The following is a 25,993-nucleotide window of genomic DNA, read 5'->3' on the forward strand; positions in this document are numbered from 1 at the left end:
TCTTCCAGCGCCCCTGCTATACTCCAGAGAGGTCGGGAGGCGGGTGCAGCCAAGGCTTCTTGAGAAGTGGTAACTAACTCATCACGCTCACAACCCACAAAACTGAGGTCATGTTGTTTTAAACCGGGGGGGGGCCCGGTTGCTTCCACAACCTTGTCCATAGACAGTTTCAATGCACACTGCTCCTTGGCTAAATTGGAACAGAGTGCTAACAATGCATTGAGTTTAAACAAATTATCCTTGCGGTAGGAGTTAAGGCGCCCACCTGTATGCGCCAGATCAACAGCTCACTGCACAGTCCTAGTTGCAGACTCCAAGTCGGTTTTAGCTCCAAGTTCTAATTCTGCCTCGAAAGCATCTAAATTGGGGCTATTTGAGAGGTTACCTGTAGCTGTCCCCAATGAATTTCGTTGCAGGTTTCTACAAAGGTTAAAAAGGGAGCCATTATTATCCAGCGAATGAGTGGAACCTGAGAAGATTGCAGAGTTATCTCCCATCATGCTAAAATTTGAGTAGAATGTAGTCATGCCTTCCCTTAATCCACACTGTCCAGAAAGGAGACCAGAGATTAGTAGAGGGTCCACATCCCTATTGCACCCTAGTAATGCAGGCACACTCCGCAATCCTGTGAAAAAAACAGAGATGCTAGATTGAGTTGTAGGCGGGACTCGACCATTGTGACTGCAGTCTTTCTTCCCTTTTTTTGTTTTAGGGACATCTTTATGAGTTTTGCGGGTGTGAATTGAACTTCGTAATTGTTTCCCCTTCCTTGCAGCTTCACTGTGCAGGTCCGCACGGTGCGATGACTTTAACTTCATGGTTTGGTGAAATTGCCTAAGGCCTCAGGCTACAAATTCAAATCACGTCGTATGACATGTGTGTTAATCCGGTGCCAAATAGACACAGGACTGCCGGTCCTACAGACGTACAAGAAGGCACTTGACTTGAGACTGCCCACAAACACTGAGTGTGCACAGTCAAACACTCATACTCACGTTTTCACTTGTAGTTGTAGTTGACCATGTATGAGGACAAGGTCCCACCGCTCGATAAGTGGCTTCAGCCCACACCATCGCCTCACTTCTCCAATTTGCGGAATTCCTTTTGTGGATCTATTTTAGGTGACGGCCCACTGCAATTGACCCCACAGTTGCTTTTGGACCAGTTTAGGGGCTATCACCCAACCACCCAAACACCAAAATACTTGGTCTCACTCCGCCGAGGCTCCACCAGAAGTGAAGGCTATATGGCCCGCCTCCTCCAGTATGGAAAAAAAACAGACTCCAGTCTGCAACGTGGTTTGTGTGGTCTACAAAAGACTCTGCCTCACTCCACTGAGGCTCCACCAGAAGTGAAGACTTTATAGCCTGCCTGATCCGGTATGGAAAGCAAAGGCAGACTTCAGTCTGTAACGTGGTCTGCGCAGTCTGTAAAACACTCGGTCTCACTCCGCCGAAGCTCTGCCAGATGTGAAGGCTTTATGGCCCGCCTCATCCAGTATGGAGGACAAAAGCAGACTCCAGTCTGCAACGTGGTCTGCGCGGTCTGCAAAACACTTGGGGCCTCATTACGAGGAGGGCAGTAAGGGGTTAACGGTGCCAGTAAAGGTGCTGGAGCCGTTAACCCCGTACCGCCCTATTACGATGTCCCCTAGCAGGACCCGCTCTGGATGTCTGGTTTTACCAGACGTCCTTTGCGGGTCCCCCAAGGGGACAAGCATGCTAACAAGCATGCTCCCCATTCCCGTTGAGCCCTATTGGGCTCAACGGGAATGGGGATTCATTTTTACCGGGTCCAAGAAAAGGGCAATTACTGGGTCCGCCTAGGTCAGGATAACCCGGTTATTGCCCATTTCATGGACCCGGTAAAAATTCATTTCCAGCGGCAGCCGTGCCCTTAATAAGGGCACTGCTACCGCCAGGGTCCTAATGAGGCCCTGGGTCTTACATATGCAAATAATATATCAGTGAGCAAAATGTTACTCCTGAGTTGCTGCGTTTTTACCCTCTGCAAACAGTTGTTACATCTGCAACTGGAGAACAAATTCTGCCAACGTATTACACGTACCGAGCCATGGATGCGTGTGCGGAGAAATATTTCTGAAAAATGCTACTTGCGGAAATTTTTTCTCACATGACAATTACTTCCAGGTCATAATGATGATCGAGTCTTGCAAGTCAAACATTGCAGGCTAGCCAGTATACCACTTCCATTTTCCGTTTTCCTCATGCGGCTGCCCTGGGAGTGATGAATGACTACATCCTTGTGTCTAGAAGAAGATAAATGCATCCATTTGTCTGCTGGTTAATCCTGGCATGTTTTCATACTAAAACACATGTAATTACTAATGACAGTTAGTAGAACGAATTAGTTAATGTTTGGCGAGCTGGGTGCGATGGATAGTGGGGGGTGAAAGAAGCTACGGCTACAGAAATGTTAATTGTTTTCTACCAGTAATACAATTCACAAACGTTTTTATGTGAATTTTATTTTCTGCTAGTTTACTTTACCATGTACTAAACGTTGCAAAAACATTTGTGTTAATTACTTCGTGCCCATATACCTGTGTGATAATTTTTGCAGTGATATATGATGGGAAATCCCATTCGCAAAAATGTATGTTATGGACAAAAAAACATTGCTGTCTTCTTAACCAGACAAAACAGGTATCTTGCATAGGTGCAGAGTCCGAAACGTTGCTAAATCACACGAGTGAAAACATATATGTGCACAACCCAGTAGAAAATCAGGAAATTAAATGTGTACATTCTAACTTACATGATGAAGATCTGCTCCTGTTCTGGTTCAGACCTAGGTGTTTCCGGTTCCATCTCTGTTTCTTCCCTCTCTCTGTCGTCCCTCTCTGGCTCGCGTTCTTCCCTTCGCTCATAGTCTAATCCTCCTTCCACATGTGATCTCTCCGGGGTCCTCGCTCTTTCTTGTTTCTTCTGATAAAGGGCTACTCTTTCCAGATTCCACGTGCGCCCATCTTCGGTGCGAACATGGTTGGTTCCCCTGTGACTCACTTTGATGGGTCTGCTGAACCGCGAGCCTGTGATTTGATCTTTTTTTGGTAGTCTTATTTTGACCCATTCTCCCCTTCCCATGTCTGATGCTTGCTTGGTTCTTCTTCTTCGGTCACTCCATGTTTTCATGCGTGCCTTGCTGTTTTCAATTCTCCACACCACCTCTGACACGTCAACTGCTTCATCCTCTCTTACTTTGGACAGCCATGGGGGTATGAGCGTGGAGGCTGCATTCCTCCCTCTCAACATTCGAAACGGGGATATTTGCGTGATCCTGTTGGGAGTGAGCCTGTGGGCCGCTATGGCCTCCTTGGTTGTTTTCAGTGGGTCCATTCCAGAGGCTGTGGCTAATTGGATGGCCCCTTTAATGAACCTGTTGGCCCTCTCTACGAGCCCATTGGCTTGGGGATGATACAAAGCTGCTTTCTTTTGGCCTATATGGTGCTTTCTCAGGAATTGTTCCATGTCCCTTGATATAAATTGTACCCCATTGTCCGTCACTACCTCCTTGGGGAGGCCTTCCCTTTGAAAAATTTCAGTGAGGACTTCGATTACTGTCGCGGTGGTGATGTTCGGGACGAACTCCGCCTCGACCCACTTGGATAGGTAATCTACCAGCACTATGCCATACCGATGTTCTGGCGCCATCACCTCCAGGGGTCCTATAAAGTCTATGCCCACTTTTGACCACACACGCTTCTGGTACTTCTGTGGGAATTAGAGGTGCCTGTCTGACTTTTAATCTTTTGTCGCTATTGAGGCACTCATGACACCGCTCTATCATGGTGCGAATCTCTTGGTCCATGGAAGGCCACCAGTAGGCCTCTCTGACTCTGTGACGGGTCATCGTGTTTCCCAGGTGACCCGCATGGGCTCTGCAGAGAATGGTTCTCCTCATGCCTACGGGTGGGATTATCTGGTCCATTTTCATTATTATTCCGTCCGTTTCAGATATCTCCTCGGCCACCTTCCAATAGGGTCTCATGCCTTCTGGCATTGCTTTTTCATCGGGCCACCCTTCCTTGATCCAGTCTCGGATTTTTGCCATGGTCGGGTCTTTTCCGTCTTCTTCCAACCAGTGTTTTTCACTGAGTTCCAGGTAATCAGGTGCTTTTATATCAGTGATGGATGCCACAATGCACTCCCCTTGTAGAAACGTGGTGGCCTTGTCTTTGCCCTCTGGCAGTCTCGACATGCAGTCTGCCTGCGAGTTCTTCCATCCTGAGATGTGCTGCACTTCAAACGTGTACTCTTGCAGTTTTGCTGCAATGCGTGCCAATCTGGGTGTAGACACTTTTGTGCCTCCCGAGCTGAGCATGTGGATGAGGGGTTTATGGTCTGTCACCAATTTGAATTTCGTGCCCCACACATATGTTCTGAAATGTTCTACCGCCCATGTTCCGCCGAGGACAAAGCCTTCGAGGCAAAGGCTACCACATGTTCCGTGTCTCCTTTCTTCTGCGTTAGAACGGCTCCTAGTCCATACGCACTGGCATCCGTGGTGATGACTGTCTCCCACTCTGGGTTAAATGGCTGTAAACACGGCGCTTCCATGATGTGCCGTTTTATACTTTCGACCGCCTTCTTTTGGGGTTCTTGCCACAAGAATTCCAAACCTTTTTTGAGGAGGTCACGGAGTGGTGCCGAGGTTTCTGAGAACTTGGGGATAAATTTAGCGTAAGAAATGATCTTACTTCATCTTTGCTGGTGGGTTCCGGTGCTTTAATTATGGCATGCATCAAGTTTTGTTTGGGACTAATCCCTTTTTCTGAGATTTTGTACCCCAAGTACTCGACTTCTTTCGCTTTGAATACGCATTTTTCATGGCATAGTCTCACACCTGCTTCTTGCAGCTTGGTCAGGACAGTTCTCAGTGTGGCATTGTGTGTCTGTTCATCCCCTGCGTACACGAGGAGGTGGTTTCTCTTCCCTTTAACTCCACTTTTCCATTGATATATCCCAGTAGTTCGACTGACGCCCCACCGAAAACTGTGGGTTTGTGTCGTGTAGTGAGAACTTGGACCTTTTCTTTTCCCACCATTTCTTTGTAGGTTCGTAGGGGTATGATGGTGAGGTCCGACCCGGAGTCCGCCATGACTTTTGTTTCTAGGCCGTCGATTTTGATAGTACAATGGGGCTTTTCTCTTCTCGCCCTTGTGCTGTTTACCATAATGACGGTGGGTCTCCCCTTCTCTTCTGAGGACGATTCTCTCTCGATGTTGCGATCTGTGTTTACGCTGGTAACTTTCTTGTTCCTATATCGACACACAATCGAAAAATGGCCAATGCGTTTGCAGATGGAGCACTGTTCATCTCTGGCTGGGCACTCCCTGTCGAACGCCAGGTGTTTCGTGCTGGTGCACCTGTGGCATTTCAGGGGGTCTTTCTTGCCCCCTCTCCCCTCTCTCCGGTCTGGTGCCTGTCTTTCATTTCTCGGGTGAAATGCAACCGCTTGAATTTCGGTGGAACTCTGTGCTCCTGTGAGTTCTCTTCGTCTTCCCGCTGTTTCTTTGACTGCTCTGGCAATTTCAATCGCTTTCTCTAGCTGTAACTCTTTCTCCACTATGAATTTATCTTGAACTTTCCTGCTGTTTGTGTGGACTACCAACATATCACAGATGAGGCTCTCAGCATTGTTGCCAAAACTGCACAGCGCCGCCAGTTCCCGCAGCTTGGTGATGTAATCGTCAACGGGTTCTGAGATTTCTTGTTTGCGGCTGTAAAAACGTATTCTGTGCAACACCGTGTTTTCTTTGCTGGCAAATCTCTTTACGATTCTCCTTACTGCCTCCTTAAAGACATCATCGTTGTCACCCGCCACCGGAATCGGGGTGAGACTCTCAAACACCCTCTGCCCTTCCACTCCCAGGGCGTTAAGTAACATAGCCCTGCGCCGTGCCGCTGAAAATCCTGCCCCTCCCAGTGCCTCCACATACGTCGTGAATAAGGGTTGCCATTGCGGCCACGGGATGGCAGGTTTACCTGGAGTTTGCAGGAAGGGCGGTGGTGGCGTCGCTCCTTGCATGTTCTCACGTGGATTGTGGTGGTGATCCTCGTCGCCAATTTATGTAGTAAATTCTTATAAAGATGACAGGAGGCTGTCGGTTAGCTTGATGTCCTTTATTAACTGGGCGACATCTGCCGCAAACATATGCACATAAACGTGCCAATACAACCAGGCAACATGCCTGTTAACAGCTGCAGGGCTGGGGGCTGTGGTGCCTTGTAGTGCAGGCCCCAAGCCCAAATCTCGGAGGAGCCGTCCGGACACATCCTGATGCGCCCTCTGCCGCTCCCGTAATGCGCGCGGCGCGTGCGGGGGCGGTCTTGGTGCGGCCGCGAGATCTCGCGAGAGCGAGGCTCTCGCGATATCTCTACACATGTGCTGGGCCTCTGGATGCAACACAGCTGAAATCACCCCTTTTACGGGTTTCTAGAGCTAAATTGAGACAACATCAACACAATCACTGGCCTAACGGGGGTCCTCGCAGCACCCACTGTGGGGTGCGGGGGGGGCGCTAGCACATGTCATGCAGGGGGGCCCATTTTGCCCAAAAAAAAAAAATGAAACAAAAAATGTCCAATTTTTTGTTTTTTTACATTTTCTTTTTGAATTCACTCTGCATTCATGTAACAGAAATAATTTCATTATGAAGGCAGAGTTAAATCAAAAAGAAACTTTATTTTTGAAGTCCGAGGGGTCCCCTCACCCCATGACATGGAAGACCCCAGGCTGGAGGCTTCCATGTCATGGGGCAAGGGAGCCCTATGACTACAAAAATAGTTTATTTTTGAAGTCACTGTGCCTTCATAAAGAAATTATTTCCATTATGATTTGGTCCTTAACGGAAATAATTTCTTTATGAAGTCAGAGTGACTTCAAAAAGAAACAATGGGCTTCATTATAAGTATGGCAGTCCGGACACAACAGTGCCGATAAACTTACATGCACCGTTGTTTCCGGACCACTAAAGGTCGGCCTGCCGGAGCCGCTGTGCCCTACAGGTTGGACCCTGCCGGGCACAGCAGCCAAGGTAGGCAGACCGCCATAGAAGCACCTGCACCATTAACAATGGTGCCAGTGCTTCCATGTTCCCCATTCCCATAGAGTCCTATGGGATTCTATGGGTATGGGGAACTACAATTTACCGCCGCCTGACTTTCTGGGACGCCAGGGCACCGGGAAGTCAGGCGTCAATAAATCATTCTGAGTCAGGCGGCAAACTGGCAGGGTTACCGCCGGACTCGGAATGAGGCCCAATTTCTTTTTTAAGTAATAGGGCTCCCCTCAACCTCATGAAGTGTGCATGTGTGAGTGTATTGTAGAATGGTGTACACTTAAATGTGTAGGTGGCTGCCTGTGTGAGTGTATGGGGAAAGGGTGCACACAAATCTATGAGTGGCTGGGTGTGCATGTGTGCGTGTACGGTGAATGGGTGCACACTTTAAAGTATGGGTGGGTGCCTAGGTGTGTGTGCTTCTATGGTGAAAGGGTGCACACTTAAATGTATGGGCGGATGCTTGGGTGTGCCTGTATGGAAAAAAGGCTGCTCACCTAAATGTATGGATGGCTGCATGGGTGTGTCTCTATGGTGAAACAGTGCACACTTAAATGTATAGACGGCTGGGTGGGCATGTGTGTATATGGTAAATGGTGTGTGTGCTTGTGTTCAGGGGCACAAGAAAACCTACATTTCGGGGGGCTAATTCTTCAAATGTTGGGAGAGGCGCTAACTTCATGGGCAGTGGCGGAGGGGCACACTGATTTGTGTGGGGGCATCTAACTTCTTTATGCATTTTAATGAGACTATTCTGGTGCAGCTTCAATGTTATAAGCAGTTAACTCTCTCATTTAAGTCTGAAAGGACCCACTTATGGTCTACTGTTCTCTCTCTCTACCAAGGGAGAGAAGATAGAGAGAGGACAAGACAAACGATCTTACTATGCCTTGTTTCATTCAGATCATGTACATGCAAGAACGAGAAATGCAAGGAGAAAGGGAAGGGGAAGTGCAAGGAAGAGGGGAGCGAAAAACAGGGCAGTAATGCTCTGAGTAAGTGCAGTCAGGGCACTGAGGCTCTGGGTAGTGCACGGAGAACAAGGGACTATAGGGTTACAGTTACAGCCCCTAAGTGCATGGTAGGCCCGGGGGCAGTACAAGGGTGACTGATCAAGATAGAGCCTGGACTCAGTGAGACTCTGAAGGTAGCCAAGCAACCCGTCATTACAGCAGACAGATAGGTCAGGTAGGTCAGCAGGGGAGGGAGAGAGAGAAAGCAGAGGTGAAGAGGAACGTTTTGAGCTGCTTCTGAAACTTCAGGTGGTCCACTCAAGTTTGAGAAGGGCAGGGAGGCCATTCCAGAGGTAGGCACCGGCAGAGGAGAGTGCTCTACCCCCCACTCTCTGCATGGAGAAAAGTCTAACCCTTCGAGAGTTGGAAGTAGCTGTGGTAAGGCCTCGAGATTTTGGAAGAAAGTGTTGGATGTAGTGTGGGCCCCGACCCCAGAAAGCCTTGTGGACAATGCAAAAGGTCTTGAACTTGATCCTTGCAGCCACCGGGAGCCAGTGGAGAGATGTCAGGGCTAGAGAGATAAGATCCCTGGGCTTGAGGGCAAGGATAAGTCTTGCAGTCCTGTTCTGTATTAGTTGCAGAGGGTGGAGAGTAGAGGAAGGCAGATTGAGAAAGAGGCTGTTGCAGTAGTCCAGCCTAGAGAGGAGCAGGGCCCTGGAGTCAGTGAGCTTCTGGGGAAACTGAGAAAGGGAAGAGTCCCTTTGAGGAGGAGCAGCTGGTAGTGGGACTTCTTGGCGACATCTGAGATGTGTGGAGAGAAAGAGAGAGTGGAGTCGAAGATAACTCCAAGGATTTTTGCCTCGAAGGAAGATGAAGGAAGAGGGCACAAGGTGGGCAGCCAGAGTGAGAGGGAAAGCAGGGGCAGGGATCCCAATGAGAAGGATCTCCGTCTTACTGGCATTAAGGCATAGATTGTTGGAGGCGCACCAATCCTGAATTGTGGATAGACAGTCCGTAATGAACAAGAGAGGAGAAGAGCCTGAAGGAAAGCTGAGTGTCATCCGCATAACACTGAAAGTTAGTGGAGAAGGTAGAGATCATGTGGGCCAAAAGGGCCAAGTAGAGGTTGAAAAACCAGGGTGAGAGGATAGAGCCCTGAGGAATGCCACAGGTATAGCGAGAGGTGGTGGGAAGAAAGGGAACAATGTTAGGGAGAATTCTCATGTATCTGTACCTCCTAGAGCATTGTTTCGCTCTTTTAACATTTAGACTTGGCTGGTGGCAGTGGTATCTACCCTAACTGTTCTACCGCGACTATATTAGATAAACATGGTATTGTTTTAGGCTATTATATTAGCCTCGAACTTAAAGCCACTTGACCAAATACTTTTTCTTTTGGCTCTGGTTGGGTTTATTCGCCATTTCTTTTTGTTAAAGTCCTTCTTGTGTCTTACTTTGCGCGGCAAACCAGGTTTGCCTCCTTTGTTCACCGTCTTTTGGCGGGCTTCTGCTCAGAGCCCTCCTCCAGGCGCCTGGGTGTCAAGGTGGGCTTAATGTGAGGGAGGGGTGTAGTCACTCCCTGCACAGGGTATCCTAGGAAACCCAAATCGCACTTTGCCATGATTGGCTGAGGTGGTTGTCCGGGCCGGACAACCCCCCTGCTGCGTGATTGACAGCCAGGCTGTGCGAATGGGAGAGTTCTCATAAAAGGCAGGTCTCTTGAGCTAGAAGTCAGAGAGTCACCACTGGAACTACAAGGAACCGAAGAGTAGCAGAGAAGAAGTCGGCTGCTGCAACTACCTCGTCCCGGTGAAGCCCTGCTGCAGTCCTGAGCTATCTACCCTTCGACGCCCAGAGAAGATCCAGTCCGGAGTCTTCTTCCCTTGAGCTTGGTGGGGATAACCAGCTCGTCTTCCACAGCCAGAGGATCCTCTTCTTGGTCGAAATCGCTGCACACTGCTGTAGTGGTCCGGATAGCCATCTAAGGAGCCTCTCCTGTTTTTAAAGAGCGCACCTTTTATTCATCGTCGCTGCTGCCGGCTTCATCCCTGTGTGGTGCAGACACCTCCAGACGTCCTCCTTCACATCGAAGCTCTAGGAACTGTGGGTCTGCGGGAAACCAACAGGAACAACTGCCAGGGCATCAGCTTCCCCAGTGAATAATGTACTGTGTCCTCCTTGAGGAATTAGGGTGAACCCCCTTTTCTTTGTCTCCAAGGCTTGCCCTTGTCTTCCCTCCTTCTTATAACTTTTGCTTCCGAACATTGACAATATCAAAGTACTCTTGGCTACGTTGAATCGTGAACTGTCCGACTGTGTGATCCTCGACAACAGGCACCCGGCATCACTTAACCCTGGCTCCGGCCCTTTGACTCTTGGATTCCTGTCTGTGAGTGTTCTTCGATTCTGTCTGCCTAACTATAATATTGCCTATGATGCCTCCAACTTCCTTTGGGTATCTCAGATGCTAAGTGTGTTTCTGCCCCGGTAGCATTTCTTGTTGTGGATACGCGTTTATTTAGTAGACCAAACTGTCAAAAAGTGATAGCAATTGTATTCACGGTAACATGTCTTGTTTCATAACACCGGTCCATTCAAACACAGGGTACTTACCTTGAGTCATACCGCACAAAGTGAATTGGTTAGTATATTTTACGTGTGGTTTTGAATTTAATAGAACTGTTGTGTTTATAACAAATGGTTTAAAAATAAATGTACTTATATTTTTTTTACCTGAAACCTTGAGTCAGTGTTTGCTTGAGTCACAGTAATTGTGGTCCCTTTGTGTAACCTCTGCTACTGCTCATATACTCTTGAGATAAGCCTGGCTGCTCCGCTACTGCTACCACTTTAACATAGTAGTACAGGCTTGCACCAAAGGTAAAACCTGTATTGCCACCTGTAGTCTTAATTGTGTGTAGTGGTCCCTAAGGGCACTGCACAGGATGCTGCCTACCAACCAAGTTGGATCAGGCAGGGGAAGTCCAAGAGGAAGGAGGTCAGCCACTCCACGGCCTGATCCATGATGCTCAGGTTCTCACTTAGTCGACTGATCAGGATGGCGTGGTTGACTGTGTCAAAAGTAGAGGAAAGATCAAGGAGGATTAGGACTGAAGTAATGCTGGAATCAAGGTTAGAGAGCAGATCTTCACAGGTGTTTAGTATAGCAGTTTCCGTGCCTCTGGCGTCCCTGGAGCCAGACTGATGGTAATGTTGACAACCGATTCAGTGTGGCGATTAAGCTGGGAGTTGCCCAGCATTTTCAAGAGTTTGCCCAGGAAAGGGGTGATAGAGATTGAGCGATAGTTTACCGGGCAGGTATGCTCGGCAGACGGTTTCTTGAAGAGTGGATGCACAAGGGTGTGCTTAAGGGGAGAGGGGAACATTCCAATGGTAATAGAGTGATTACAGAAATCAGCAAAGGCTGGAGCGAGGGTGTTAATATTGTCCTTGATGGTTCTGGAGGAGCAGAGGAGCACCTATTTGGATGACACTTTCATAGATCGGACTTGTCTAGAAACCTCGTCAGGTGTTGTCAGAGAGAAAGAGGAGAAAGGAGGAGGAGAGGTAGAGATGGCCAAAGGGGGGCCAAGAGAGGAAGAGGGAGAGGAAGAGGAAGAGGAGATAGAGGACAGGGTGTCCTGAGTTTTAGCAGAGAAGTGAGTGGCCAGAGCCATACAGAAGGCTTTGGAGGGTACAAAAGAGGTAGAGACTGCAACAGAATTGACCATTTCCTTGCAGATAGTGTTTGGACGTGTTGTTAGATGCTGCAGAGACCCGGGTTTGAATGTGTGCTCTCTTCTTGATGAGTGCTATTGCTTCGACTGGCATTTTGGTGCAACCAGTCTGGGTATGTCTAAATGTGGGCTGGCATGCTTCTGTAATGTCATTACATATCTACACTGGTCTACATTGTGCAGCCAGTGGGACATGTTTTCAGTGTGGCATGGCATTTTTAATAGCAAAGCATTAATGTTCCTGTGCACTGTTGGTGACTTGCATGTATTAGATTGGTGTTACCCTACAAAACAATTGCAAACACTCTGGCTCTCAGAAAGTGTGCTGTATATTGCATTAAAACACTTATTTATATCTTTCTCTTAGTACAGTGTGCGGCTTACCCCTTCAGCAGCACGTTCGCGCGTATTGTGCAAATGTGATAATCTAGGCCGGTCCAGAGAGTGGCACAACCCACGATTTGTTGCTGATTTGGGGGCGGGGGGCCCTGAGCATGGCTTGCGGGGGGGGGGAGGGGGAGAGGCACATTTTGTGTTACGCCGCTGAACACAATCCAAGGTCTAAAGTGGATATGCTTAGCTTCAGGAAATTAATGGGATTAGAAAAATAAGTGGAGTATTATTTCTTTAATTCGAAAAATCCCAGAGACCCAAGGATTCAATACAAAAGTGCATGCCCTCGTGCAGGAGGGAGCAGCTTCCTGTATGTTTTCCAATATTTTTTTTGCTGCAGCTTCCTAGTCCTGCTCAACCACATGCCTGAGTCAGGCGTTGGGGCCTATGGCTGTGGCTAAAACGGTGAGCAACGGTATGCCTCCACATGTAAGAAAAAGAATTTGGGGGGTTTCCCCTAAAGGGGAGTTAACTATAATCATGAACAAAACACACTGCATATTCCATAGTTCACTGTGCTGGGCCACTGAAAGGGTTACATTACAATCTAAAACTACAACTCCCAAGATTAATTTTTCTAAGCTATTTAAACACCTGAAATGAAAGTCCGCACTGTTTAACCTGTCTGCTCGCTGATACTAGAACATTTGCAGCGAAAAACTACATCTCTCAAGGTGCACTGTGCTGAGGTACTTAAACACCTGAAAGATTATTCTGCATGTTTGCCCTTCCTAATACTGTTTTGTAGGATAAAAATGAGCCAGAAACAACATCTGCCTCCAACATCGTCAAAGATGCACCATTCTGAGACACAGTTTCCAACCTTTCTGATGTTAGATTCCAAGATGCATTTCCTTGGGATACTGGAAGCCACTGAACTAACATCATCCCTGCCAAAGACTTCCAAAGCCGGGAAATGCATTACATGGAGTATGACCATGTGCCTGTACCCATATCCTTTTGTTATTGAGAACGAATGGAAATCTCAGAATGTTGAATGGACACTCTTACTCACTATATTATAGTTCAGTGGAAACAGGGCCTACATGGGATGTAACAAATAGTGCAGGATAGTTAGCACACATTGGGCCCGATTAATGGAATTTTTTGCACGATTCAAAGGGACTTTGTGAGTGCGTTGTGTGAGCAGTGTGTCTCGTGTCTGCTTACCTGCGGTTGTTCTGCTAAGCTGCTGAAGCTGCTAAGACTCGTGCTGAGGAGTCTTTTTTCTATCTCCTGGACTCTGAAAATCACACTTGGCTGTGTCGTGTGGACACCGCTATGGCCGTGCTCGCCGGGCAGCTGTGGCCCTGATCTGCCCTGGGACAGCCTGACGCCGGCCGGAACAAACGCGCCTGTGGCTGGAGACACACCACTAGAAAGTGGGCCGCCCGAGGAGATCCTAAGGCCGGCGTCGACTGGGCGGCAAACCGCCACCCCCCCCGACCTCATCCGAGCCCATTAACACATGAGAAGACATTGCAGCGGGATACTGGCCAGTGGCAGAGCGCCGGACGATGGTCCTATCCCAGCTGCACAACAACGTACTGGTAGTGCGAGCTGTGAGCCAATTCTCTTCATCCCCTCATGCTGCGACCTAGCCCATGTACGTGCGCCCAGGCCTCATAACCTCATCCAAACCTCACCACCCCTTGCCCAGACCGCTCACTGAACTCTCTGCGCCATCTCTATGCCTATCTGAGCTGCAAAGTGATTTGGAATAAACCCTTGCCTCCCGCAAAACCGCTTACGTGGTACACCGGATCCCCTGGAACCCCTCACAAGCAGGCAGGGGCCACCCTGTTGGGACAAAAGTATGAGGTTAGCACCCTCAACCAATCTCTCCACAACCGTGGCACACCATGCACCACCACCCTGGGCATAGTCAAGAGGTGCAAATCATACACCTTGTATGGACCGGGAACCTCTCACAAACTGCCCTACTGTTTTAACACCCACGGGTAAGACACGCGGCTCCTGCCTGGCCCGGACCTCAGGGGGGGCCTGTTGACAGCAGTGCGCCCCAGATACTCCAGGCAGCATTGATCACTCAGAACTGTGCATCCACGACCGGGCCCTGACTCCAGCAGCACCCAATATAATACCAAATAGCCTTGTGCTACTAACAACGCAGCTGTGCGCGGCGACACTGAAGGAGCACTGACCTACCATCAACCCGCCCAATGCCAGCCTACCATAAATCCCTCTGATAAGGCACAGCAATGTGGGTCCCCATCCCTCCAACCCCAATAACCCGCAACCCCAACCATCAGCCAAGGATGGGTGCATCACAACAGACCGGCCCTGTACAGCACACTGTGACTGGGCCCAACGCACTGCTATCTCCACTGATAACAGTCCAAGCCAGCACAGCGGGCAATTACTGGCAATCAACCACCTGACATAACTACAAAAGTCAAGCACACCGGGCGATCTCCGATAGGGGGACCGCCCCCCAAGACTCAGAACTGTACATCCCTGTGGCCACCTCACATAGGTTGCTAACCCCAGGAGTAGATACAAAGGCGCCCCCACGGCGTGACCTGCCCATCTGCCATACAATACCCCAGACACCCGGGGATGCCCCACTGTGGTCTACAGGTACCACTTCGGAATGCTTGGATCCTGTGTACAGCAACGACATGGTAAACCATAAGAAACAGGCTAAAATGGACCAATACGCCTGTTCTGACCAACCACAAATACCCCCTTCCGCCTCATCAAGCCAGCCTCCATCCCAGATAGACGTGGCAGCTCTGAACCAAACACTGCTGGCCCTCAAAACCAGCACTGATAACCTGGGTGCCAAAATAGATGTGCTCACTTGCAAAGTCGATATTTCAGCTGTGCAAATCGATAAGCTATGTGGTCGCATGACTGAAGCTGAACAACGGATAGGAGATGGCGAGGATAAAGTTTCTACTTTACAACGGGAAGTGGCGGACCTGCAGCAGGCCGTAAAGAAGGTAATGGCCAAGAAGGACGACTTGGAAGGACGTTCCAGGCGGAACAACATACGCATGCTTGGAGTCCTCGAGTCCACGGCTATCGACAACATGCAAACGTTTGTAGAGACACTTCTAACGGAAATCCTAGACCAACCTCCAGTAACAACAATGTTCATGGTGGATGGGTTGCACCACTTGATGGCGTCAAGGCCCCACCTGTGCCTCTGAGTGCCCGATCATAGCTAAGATATTCAGCTACCGGGATCGGGACATTATCCTTCGATCTGCCAGAGAAAAAGGTGAACTGCGCTGGGGGTCCGCCGTGATCAGGTTGTTCCCGGATTTTAGCCCGGAAGTCCAGGACCAGCAGAAGACGTTTCAAACAGCCAAGAACACACTCTGGAGGAAAGGCATCAAATATGTTATGCTATATCCAACCAAACTTTGCGAGCATCACAATGTATCCACCGTCTTTTTCACCTCCCAGGAGGCTGCTGTGCGCTTTGCCTCGAGCCTGTCTGAGCCCAGGGGATCCCCAAGACGTTCACCACAACACCTCTAATATGCCATTGTACTGAGATGCCCCTTCTTACATTTACCTGTCAAATAAATGACAGCAGTCTACGGCCTCCCGGGTGCAGGTCCTGGAGGCAATAATCCTTGGCCTCTTGGAGAGCATTAGCCGCCCTTAGCGCCACACTGCCTGCAGGCACTGCAGGACTGTTCTGTTAAGTTCAATGGGACACGTTTGGAATAGGGAGGGTATGAAAAAGCCGGTAGGTTATGGTTTCTGGCATGGGTGGGACTGGGGTGGGGGGAAGCCAAGCGTTTGGTGAATTTGTTTTCTGTTATCGGTTGTTCGGGTAAGAAATGGAATCCCAAAGACTCACACAAATCACATAGAGCCAATACACCTAATCAGAACGAAAAGCACAACATGGGTCCACAATGTTCACATCACGTCCATCCTCAATAGGTTGATACAGACGCCATGGCTGCACATGCGGTAGGGGGGCAGAGGGGGATGGCGACGTCGATACTGTCATGGAATGTAAGGGGATTTACCAATGCAAAGAAGACACTACTGATTACAAACTACTGCAGAAACCATGGGGTTAATACATTATGCCAACAGGAGACGCACCTCGCCAAAGGAGCCCCTTCTCCTAAACTCACAGGATGGGGTATCCACAGGTACGAGTCATCCTATTCGACACACTCCAGAGGGGTCGTTACCTATATTCATGGTTCCTTACAATACAGGCTCGATGAGCAGATTAGAGACAATGAGGGTATATACATAATACTGGCCGGAGAACTGCCTGCACGGCTCTAAAATACTACTAATAAACATTTACGCACCCATCACAGACTCCCCAGAGTTCTTTCATCAATGCGCTAAGCACATACACAAATTCCCTGACTACGGGATTGTTTGCGCCAGCGACTTTAATCTGGCCATCACGCTAGATTTGGATAGATCAGCATCTCACCAGATGACCCTCCTGCTAGCTGTGAAGGCTTGGTCCTCCATTTCTCAGTATCATGACCTACACGACGCTTGGCGCTCCCAACACCCATCAGCCAGAGAATATACGTTCTTTTCGGGTGTACATGATAGCTCGTCCAGGATCGACTATATCATGGTCACTCCTCCCATCCTCTGGAAAATGACAGAGGCGTCCATCTTCCCCCGGACACTGTCCGACCACTCACTGGTTCTGATTCGCATCGCAGCTACTATGGAACCCCTGAGTCATCTCCGGTGGAGATTTAGAGCTGCTGCCCTAGAAGACGTGGCATTCCGCTCCAAGATAGGACAGGACATACACCTACATTCAAGCCACTAAGAAGTCAGTCCCCGATCAAGGTATAATCTGGGAAGCATTCAAGGTCTATCTTGGAGGGTGTTGCGTCTCCAAAGAGGGTGGGGTACTTAAGGCCATTCAAAGATCCATGCGAATATTGGAAGGTACGATAAGAGAAGGGGAGAACAGACAGGGCGAGGCCAACACCCGGAGATCCGTCGTGAACTCCAGACCCACAGGGAAGAACTCCTACAATTAGCTGCCAATGAGGAGAGATACCTCGGGGACCCGACCCAGGAGGCGAGATACGAGGAAAGGGACCGAACGAGTAGAACCCTGGCGTGGGCCATTAAGAAGGAAAAACAGAACACCACCATAGCCGAGTTTGAAAGCCCCGGACGGGAACCCTGTCAAAGACCCACAAGGGATCAATGGTGAATTCAGGAAATACTACGACCAGCTATATAGATCACGTCCCAGCAACAGACATGATGAATTGACACGATACCTAGATGAGGTAGCATTGGGATGGCTAGACTCAGACCAAGGCAGCTCCCTTAATGATCCAATCACTGAGGAGGAAGTTCTCAAGGCTATTAAGTCACTCCCGAATGGGAAAGCCTCCGGGCCCGATGGGATAACAGCCGAATTTCACAAAACATATGAGGACATGGTTATACAGCATCTTTTGGGTATGTATGAGAGCGCCTTCTCCTGCGGCTCCCTCATGGAATCCACTAGGTCAGCCATTGTGACCATGCTTCCGGAGCCCGGGAAAGACCCCCGACATTTATCATCATATTGGCCCCTGTCACTTATCAATACTGACAATAAAATTCTGGCTGAAATGTTCACGGACCATATCCTCCTGTACATGCCAGCTCTGGTCCTTACGGACCAAGCTGGATTTATGGTGAGCCACTTTACCAGGTACAACCTGAGGCGCCTTTTCACCCTGGTGCCCTACTTGGTGCCGATGGCGGTGCTGGCCCTTGACGCTGAAAAGGCCTTTGACTCCGTCGCGTGGCCCTTCCTCTTCGAGGTACTCCGAAGGTCTGGGTTCGGGTTAACATTTAACAAGTGGGTCAAAATACCATACACGGCCCCCCAAGCAGCAATACACACAAACAGCACTACCTCTGAACACATCTACACCACATGCGGCACACGCCAGGGATGCCCTTTCTCCCCGGTACCCTTCTCTATGGAGCCCTTGGTGTGCCATATTCGAGAACTACATGCACACATAGGCATCTGCCTACACACACATCTTGCCATTATATCCCTATACGTGGATAATATCCTGCTATATGTTAAACACCCCCTACAGAACCTTACCCCATTAACACAGGAAGTGATTCGATTCAGGGAGCTGTCCGGCCTCAGAATTAACTGGAGAAAGTCAGAGGTCCTCCCCCTGTCCCCGCCGTACAGCAATCGGACATAGATGCTGGTTTTTGCTGGTGCCCTCAGAGAATACACTACCTAGGTATCATTGTCTCCACTACACCAGAGAACTTATACAGTGACGACTACATAAAAACTATAATAGCCCTGGAACATGGCTACTACTCCCCATATCCCAGGCAGCCCGCATAGCACTGGCGAAAATGGCAATTCTCCCCAAACTCATATATATCTTCAACGATGTACTATTGTGGCCCACTGCTCATTATTGGTCCTGCATTAGGAAGATGATAACAAGACTGGTCTGGGCCAGGAAACAGCCTGGGCTATCCTATGAGACCCTAGCCCGTTCGTATGAGCAAGGCGGCCTGGAATACCCAGATATGTACTTATATTATTTGGCAGTCCAGGCTCAGTACATCGCTGACTGGAACCCTCCCATATCCAATGCTCCTCACTCACAACTAGTCGCAGCACTCACCACCCCGGACACGCTGATGGACATGCTATGGGGCGACAGGGCACCAACCCGAGGAGGGAAGCTCAACCCCTAGCATTAACCTGCAAAGCCTGGGATGGGATATGTAAGCTGCTCAAGACCTCCCCCAACTATCTACCTGAACTGCCAATCTTCAACATAGCAGGCATCCTCCTCACACACGAAAGATCCTTTAGAGAACGCTTCCAACTACTAGGAGTGCAATCCCACAGTGACATTGTTCATAAGGACCGAGGAGGTGATCAAGGCAAAGGGAGAACACAATGCCTTGACCTTGCTCCAATATTACAGGCTAAGGGGTATACTTAAGAACATATGACCAAATATCGCCATAGCCCAATCCCCACACCTTGCACTGTGCTACATTGCACAACCTCTGTCTCCTAGTAAACTAAGATCTAAGATTTACAAATTAATAAGAAAAGGGGAAAAGTGTGAAGAACCAAAAGTAAAAAAACACATGGGAGTCGACCCTTGGAGAATCTTTGAAAGAAGAAATATGTGTGCATGCAAACCCGATACATATCCCTAAACATCCGATACAGGCTAATCCAGTGCAAATGTATTCACCAGGCTTACCACTTCCCCTGCTACCCTGAGCAGATTGTTCCCAGACAGACCCTTTGATTGTAAAAGATGCAGAGCACAGCCTGCAGATTTTTATCACGTCGCTTGGAGTTGCCCCCGCATCAGAACATTCTGGTCAGATATAGAAGGAGCAATGTCGGTCATGCTACCCTCGCCGAGGGGGGGCGTGGCCAGCGAGCATGACGTGAAGACGTGTGCTTGAGAAGCTCCTGCCCGTGATCCTGCTACGGGCGAAATTGCGCTGAATAAATAACTCCACAAACGCCTGAAAATAACGAATCCAGAAAGAGGAACCTCTTCCCCATACCTGGAAGCTGCTTCCAAGGAAAACCGAACCGGGCAAGTCCAGAAACGGGGCCGGAGAAGAGGTGCCCCTCAGCCCTGCAAGATGGCGGCGCCCACGACACCAGTGGGGGAGGGGGACTGGAGCTCCCAGACAAAGAGACTCTGAGACCCCGGCGGACCAGCGCGGTCCTCCCCACGTTTGTCTCTCCCTCGTGCTGTGACGACTTGCCCCCGAACCGCTGGAGATCTGGTGGGGCAGCCCTCAGCTCTGTGTGCGGCTGGAGCCGCGGGGCGAATTGGGAGGAAGAGGCGGACACCTGGGCGAGCGGGAGCCGTGGACGCGGGCTCCCCCTCTCCTCAATTGGCATTCTCGGGAGGTCCTCCCCCGAGCGAAAGGTGGCGAAGCAACAGTGCTGCCTACACAGATCGGGAGACGCATTACGCGACCCCCATCGCGCTGAGTCAGAGGAGGAGCGAGAGAGACGGCCGGAGCTGGGGAACAGAACGCGGGCTGCGGCGTCCGCGGAGGCCTGCTGCGCACAGAGGTGAGTCCCGGGCTTTTGCCTCCCCTCCCTGCCCATGGACACACATACAAACAGACCCCGGGGAAAGTCAAGCTGCAGCCCCCGCCTCCCCCACCCCAGTGAGGCCACATATTACCCTTTGATTACCACGGGCCGGGGGAGGCTCGTGACACCTGCGGCGCAGCTTCTCCTCGCTGCAACTGGGAGGTTGGACACACGCAAACGAAGATCGCACCCCACAGGCACAACCTGGGGTGACGCATGAACCTATAAGTGGAACTGAACCACGACACAACACAAACAAGAACTTGCTGCTAGGACTGACCCTGGGACTGCGACCAACTGGCCATAGAGGAACCTAAGGCTCATAAAGTATCATGCCTAACACTGGACCTAAAGGCAGAGATGCCCCGTCTAAAGCAAAGGCAAAACTATCAATGACAATGGACTCCTACACGACGGTCAGGCACAAGCAGCCGTTGCAGAAGGCCCCGACCCCAATGCAGCGCCACCACAGCCAGAAACAGAACCTAAGGACACACTGGTCCTTCAAGCTATTGCAGCACTACGCACCTCTATCGAAACAAAAATAGGGGAAATGAGGGCGGATATGCAACTCATGCGGCAAGATGCCCACAACCTAACGGCGAGAGTAAACACGAATGAAGCTACCTTGCGAGACAACATCGCTAACACCTCAGACCTGAAGGCAAAGGTAACGGAATTGGAACTGAAAATAGCGAGGCTGGAGGCGAGATCTGAGGATGCGGAGGGGCGCGCTCGGCGCAATAATGTTAGGATCCTGGGGGTCCCGGAGGACATGGAGGGTCGGACCCTACAGACTTTGTAGAGACATTGCTCCTACAAGAAATAGGGGCAGGGAAACTTTCCCAGGGGTTCTCAGTGGAGCGCGCCCACAGGTCTCTCCAAAAGTGCCCCCCGCCGGGGTTGCACCCACGCCCGATAATAGCAAAAATCCTCAATTTCCGCGATAGGGAAACAATACTGTGCCACTCCAGAGAAGGCGAAGCGATTAGAAGACAGGACTCCAGAATAGTCATATACCCTGATTATACCCCCACGGTACAGCGAGCCTGAAATTCCTTTATACCAGTGAAAGCCAGGCTTAATATAAAATACATGTTGCTCTACCCATCTCGCCTTAAAGTCTTATATAAAGGGAAGGCAATCTTCTTAGAGACCCCAGCGGCGGCAACCATGTGGATGGAGCACAATAATTTGGCCGAGAATGGAGAGGATCCTCAGGAAAATAGATAGGAGCGAAATGAACAACAAAATGAACACCCATGAAAGGTCCCACACTGGAGATGAGACACTTAACCGGATATTGCAAGGGACCGCACTGAGAATATAGCTACGTCGGGCAGGACCACGAAGAACCACGAGCAAATACACCGCTGACACACCCCCTCATGGAAAGTGCAGGTCAAATGCCTACACACCACCCACACCGAAAGGCCTGGAGAGGCCCAGAGGGCTCAGGAGCCCCTGAGCGCTGCAAGTTAGAAGCAACTGCTGGGGGCAGTTTGCAGTTAAACGTTTTTGGTTATTCATCCGTTCAGATGAAAGTTACAACAGTCGGTAAGTCTCCAGAATGTATCAACTTGGATGAGGGGGAGAGGGCTGAAGGGGGTGACACTCTGAGGGTAACCTCCCTACAAGACACCGTGATCAGCAACTTCCAACCTCAAGTAACATGGCAGGGAATGTGAAAATAATGACATGGAACGTGAGGGGTCTTGGCACTTACCTCCGAAGGAACAGAATTAAGTCATATTTACGTAGGAAAAAGGTTGGGATAGCGCTCTTGCAAGAAACGCACTGCACAACGACATCTATGGGCAAACTCCAGGAACACTGGGGGGGACAGGGATTTGGTACTGCTTACTCGAAATATGCTAGAGTGGTATACACATGGATCCACCCCCAGCTCCCTTTTCGACTATCCAAATTTGTTACCGATCCTGAGGGCAGGTATGTGATTGTATGGGGACACATCGAAACAACATGAGTTATTCATAATGAACACTTACCTACCTAACAACAGCATCCCGGCCTACTTGGCCTCGATGTACGACATAACCACTCTACATAGAGACAGCCTTTTTATTTGGGGTGGCGATTTCAATTGCGTGCGGAATCCAATGCTAGATAGGTCGCTACCGCCGCCTACCACCACTATGGCTGGCTCGACAGCACTAAACACGCTGATAGACAGACTAGAATTGGCTGACATATGGAGAGAACTCCACCCCCACACACGAAATTACTCCTACTTCTCATCCCCGCATGGCCTCCACACGAGGCTAGACTACATTTTTGTCGGCAAAGAACACCTATCTCAGATGGAGGGAGCAGAATACTTAGGACGGAGGATCTCGGACCACTCCCCCCTAATTGTAAATTGGATTCGTGCAGGCACCAGGCCCCCCATCCCTATGTGGCGCATGCCAATAATGGCCCTGAAGGACCAAGCATTCAGAGATGAACTGCAGGATACGATAGACGACTACATAGAACTAAACAAGGGAAGCGTAGACTAGGTAGGCACAGTATGGGAGGCCCTAAAGGTGGTGACCAGGGTAGAGAGACTGGCGAAAGCAGGTGGCATCAGAAGATCGCTACGCGAAGAATTAGAGCTGGGCGAGGCAGAGATTCAGAAGCTTAGTACAGACCCCATAGACCCACAACAACACGAAGACACACTTCGTACACTCCGCGAGGAATGCTCGAACGCTTGGAGCAGGCTCGCTAAGTTCGATTTCGCCACCAGAACGAACATGGCGCAAACAGAAGCAGATAGACCTAGTAGGCTCCTGGCCTGGCTCTGCAGGAAGGAACATCCCAGACACACCATTACCCTGATCCAGGACGAACAGGTCAATACACACCAGACCCAACAGGAAATAAATGACACCTTTAAGAATTATTACGAACACCTATACTCCCACGAAATAGAAATATCTGGGGACCACATAGCAGATACCTTAGATGAGATAGGGCTGCCTAGGCTCTCCCCAGCACAGGCCGAAGAACTCGAGGCAGATATTACAACAGAAGACATTGCCAAAGCGATCAAGGCACAAGCTACGGCCAAGGCTCCAGGGAGCGATGGGCTGCCCTCGGAATTCTACAAAACGTATAGCTCCTCTCTGATACCACTCTTACATGAGGTCTTCCAGGAAATATACGAGTGAGGCATCTTACCTGACAGCATGAGGGAAACCCTAGTGATCCCAGTCCTTAAGCCAAACAAGCCGGCGGAGCACTGCGATTCATATCGCCCGCTAGCTATGCTCAACCACGATGTTAAACTGCTAACCACAATCCTATCTCAGAGACTGTCCAGACAGATAGGGGATATTGTACACTCAGATCAGTGTGGGTTTGTTCCAGGCCGAAACACGACCATGAGCTTACGCAGACTTCAACACGTTATTGCACAAACAGACGCGAGCACTGAATCCTACGCCCTGCTATCACTAGACGCCATCAAGGCGTTCGATTCCATATACTGGGAGTGGCTATTAGAGGTCCTGAAGGAATTCGGGTTTGGCCCACGTTTTATCAGGTGGATCTGAATACTCTACACCGAACCAAGAGCACGGGTAAAAACTGGGAGACACGTGTCGGAAGTTTGGGGGATATGCAGAGGTACCCGCCAAGGCTGCCCGCTATCCCCCATGCTTTATATACTGGGATTAGAACCCATAGCCATCTATTTTCGGAAACAATTTTTCGATGCCGGAATAAGGCTAGGGGCGATAGATCACATAATCTCACTTTATGCGGACAATGTGCTTTTGTATGTCAGGGACCCCCATCTCAATGTCCCAACTATGCTGGATGTTCTTGAAAATTTTTCCAAAGTCTCGGGCATACAATTCAACAAGGCAAAGTCCTGCCTATTCCCACTAGCAGGCCTTAGAGACAGATGCTCGGAGGAGCTTCCAACACTAGGGATGCAGTGGCAGACCAACAAGTTCCGCTACTTGGGTATCCAGATCATGCACACTCCCCAACTGATAGACAAACATAACACTAATGCAGCAATACCTGCGCTGTGCAGATCAATGTCCTTCTGGGCAAAGCTCCCACTGTCGGCAATGGGGTGAATTTCGGTAACCAAAATGATAGTCCTCCCTAGGCTCTTGTATAGGTTCCAAAATGTGCAGTATTACATCAAGAACTCGTTTTTCCGCCTATTAGCGTCAATAACACAAGATTTTATCTGGGGACGGGGCAGGCATAGAATAGCGCACTCCACACTAGTCTTACAATACGCTCAAGGCGGAATCCAACTCCCGCACTTCGAAAAATATTACTTAGCAGCCCAACTCAGTTTTGTGTCCAAATGGCTAGCTGACGAGATCACATCCGAGACTCCCCTGCTACAGGCCCTGATCTCTCCACTGCAACTTAAAGAACTTATTTGGGCGCCACAACACCTTCTGAGTGACACACCCTTTATAGCCACCCTGGGGAAACAAATTTGGCAAAGAACGAAATCATTAAGAAATCTAAAACATCTGTACTCCCCAGAAATACCAATGATTTGGGACCTGTGTAGATCAGACTCGGACTTGTTGCATCTCAGGACCTGGGAGAAGAAGGGGGTTTACATATGGGGAGATCTATACGAAGAAGGCTCCTTTAAAGAGTTCAGCACACTACAGAACATAGACGGGATACCCACTAGTCAATACTTGTGGTACCCAAAGATACGTGAAACAGTAAGACACAAATGGGACACCTGGCCAGAAGAACCTGAATCTGATCCTCTGACAACTTTATTATATAACCTAGGCGAGGGGCAGAAACTGGTCTCCCAAATATACAGCCACCTCAATGATAACCCCAACCCAAAGGGAGAGACCCTGAAAAGCAAATGGGAAACGGACATTGGCCGAGAACTCTCGGAGGCAGAATGGTCCAGGGCGCTAACATTCCCTAAGACTGTGTCGAGAAACCACAGATTCCGCTTTATACAACTAAACGTCCTGCATCGGACATATCTCACTCCACACAGACTGGCGACATTTAACAAAAATGCGAGCTCCGACTGTCCATGGTGCAAGGCGGACGGGGCTGACCTCATACATATGTTCTGGGAGTGCAACACAGTACAATCCCTGTGGGCAAAAGTCAAGCTGACATTTGAGAAGGCAGGAACCTCCAACTACAGATGGACTCCCGAAGAATGCATCCTAGGAACGTACCCTAGACTGGCCAAACTTAAGCATCGGGTGAAATTAATGGACCTATCATGCCTTCTGGCCAAAAGACATATCGCCATGTCCTGGAGGAAGCCAGCAGGGCCCAGATATGGCGCCTGGCGCAGCAAACTTATTAGATGGATTGATGCAGAAACTAAGGCGTGGGAAGAGAGCGTTGCCAGATCTACTGATGAGTCCAGCTCCAGCCTAGAAGCATGGAGGGAGATAGTCCGAACTATAACATACCCCTCAGACGATAAACCCCCATGAACAAACACTAACTGGACCATGCTGAACCGCAAAACTTAGAAACTCACGAGGGAGGCCCCAAAATGCCTGAGGTATTTGCTGCATTCAAGAACCCCCCCCTCCCCTATAACACCCCCTACAGAAGCCTTGGTAAATGTACGATGAAGACTGGATACGGAGACAGTTTATGTTAATGTTATCAGTTTACTGTTTATTGTTTAGAACATTTTCTCATTCTATATCTCTTGCTTCCTCTCGCTCGCCCCCTCCCTCCCCCCTCT

The sequence above is a fragment of the Ambystoma mexicanum genome, chromosome 6q (assembly GCF_040938575.1).
Source record: "Ambystoma mexicanum isolate Mex_15411 chromosome 6q, UKY_AmexF1_1, whole genome shotgun sequence".
NCBI lineage: Eukaryota > Metazoa > Chordata > Amphibia > Caudata > Ambystomatidae > Ambystoma > Ambystoma mexicanum.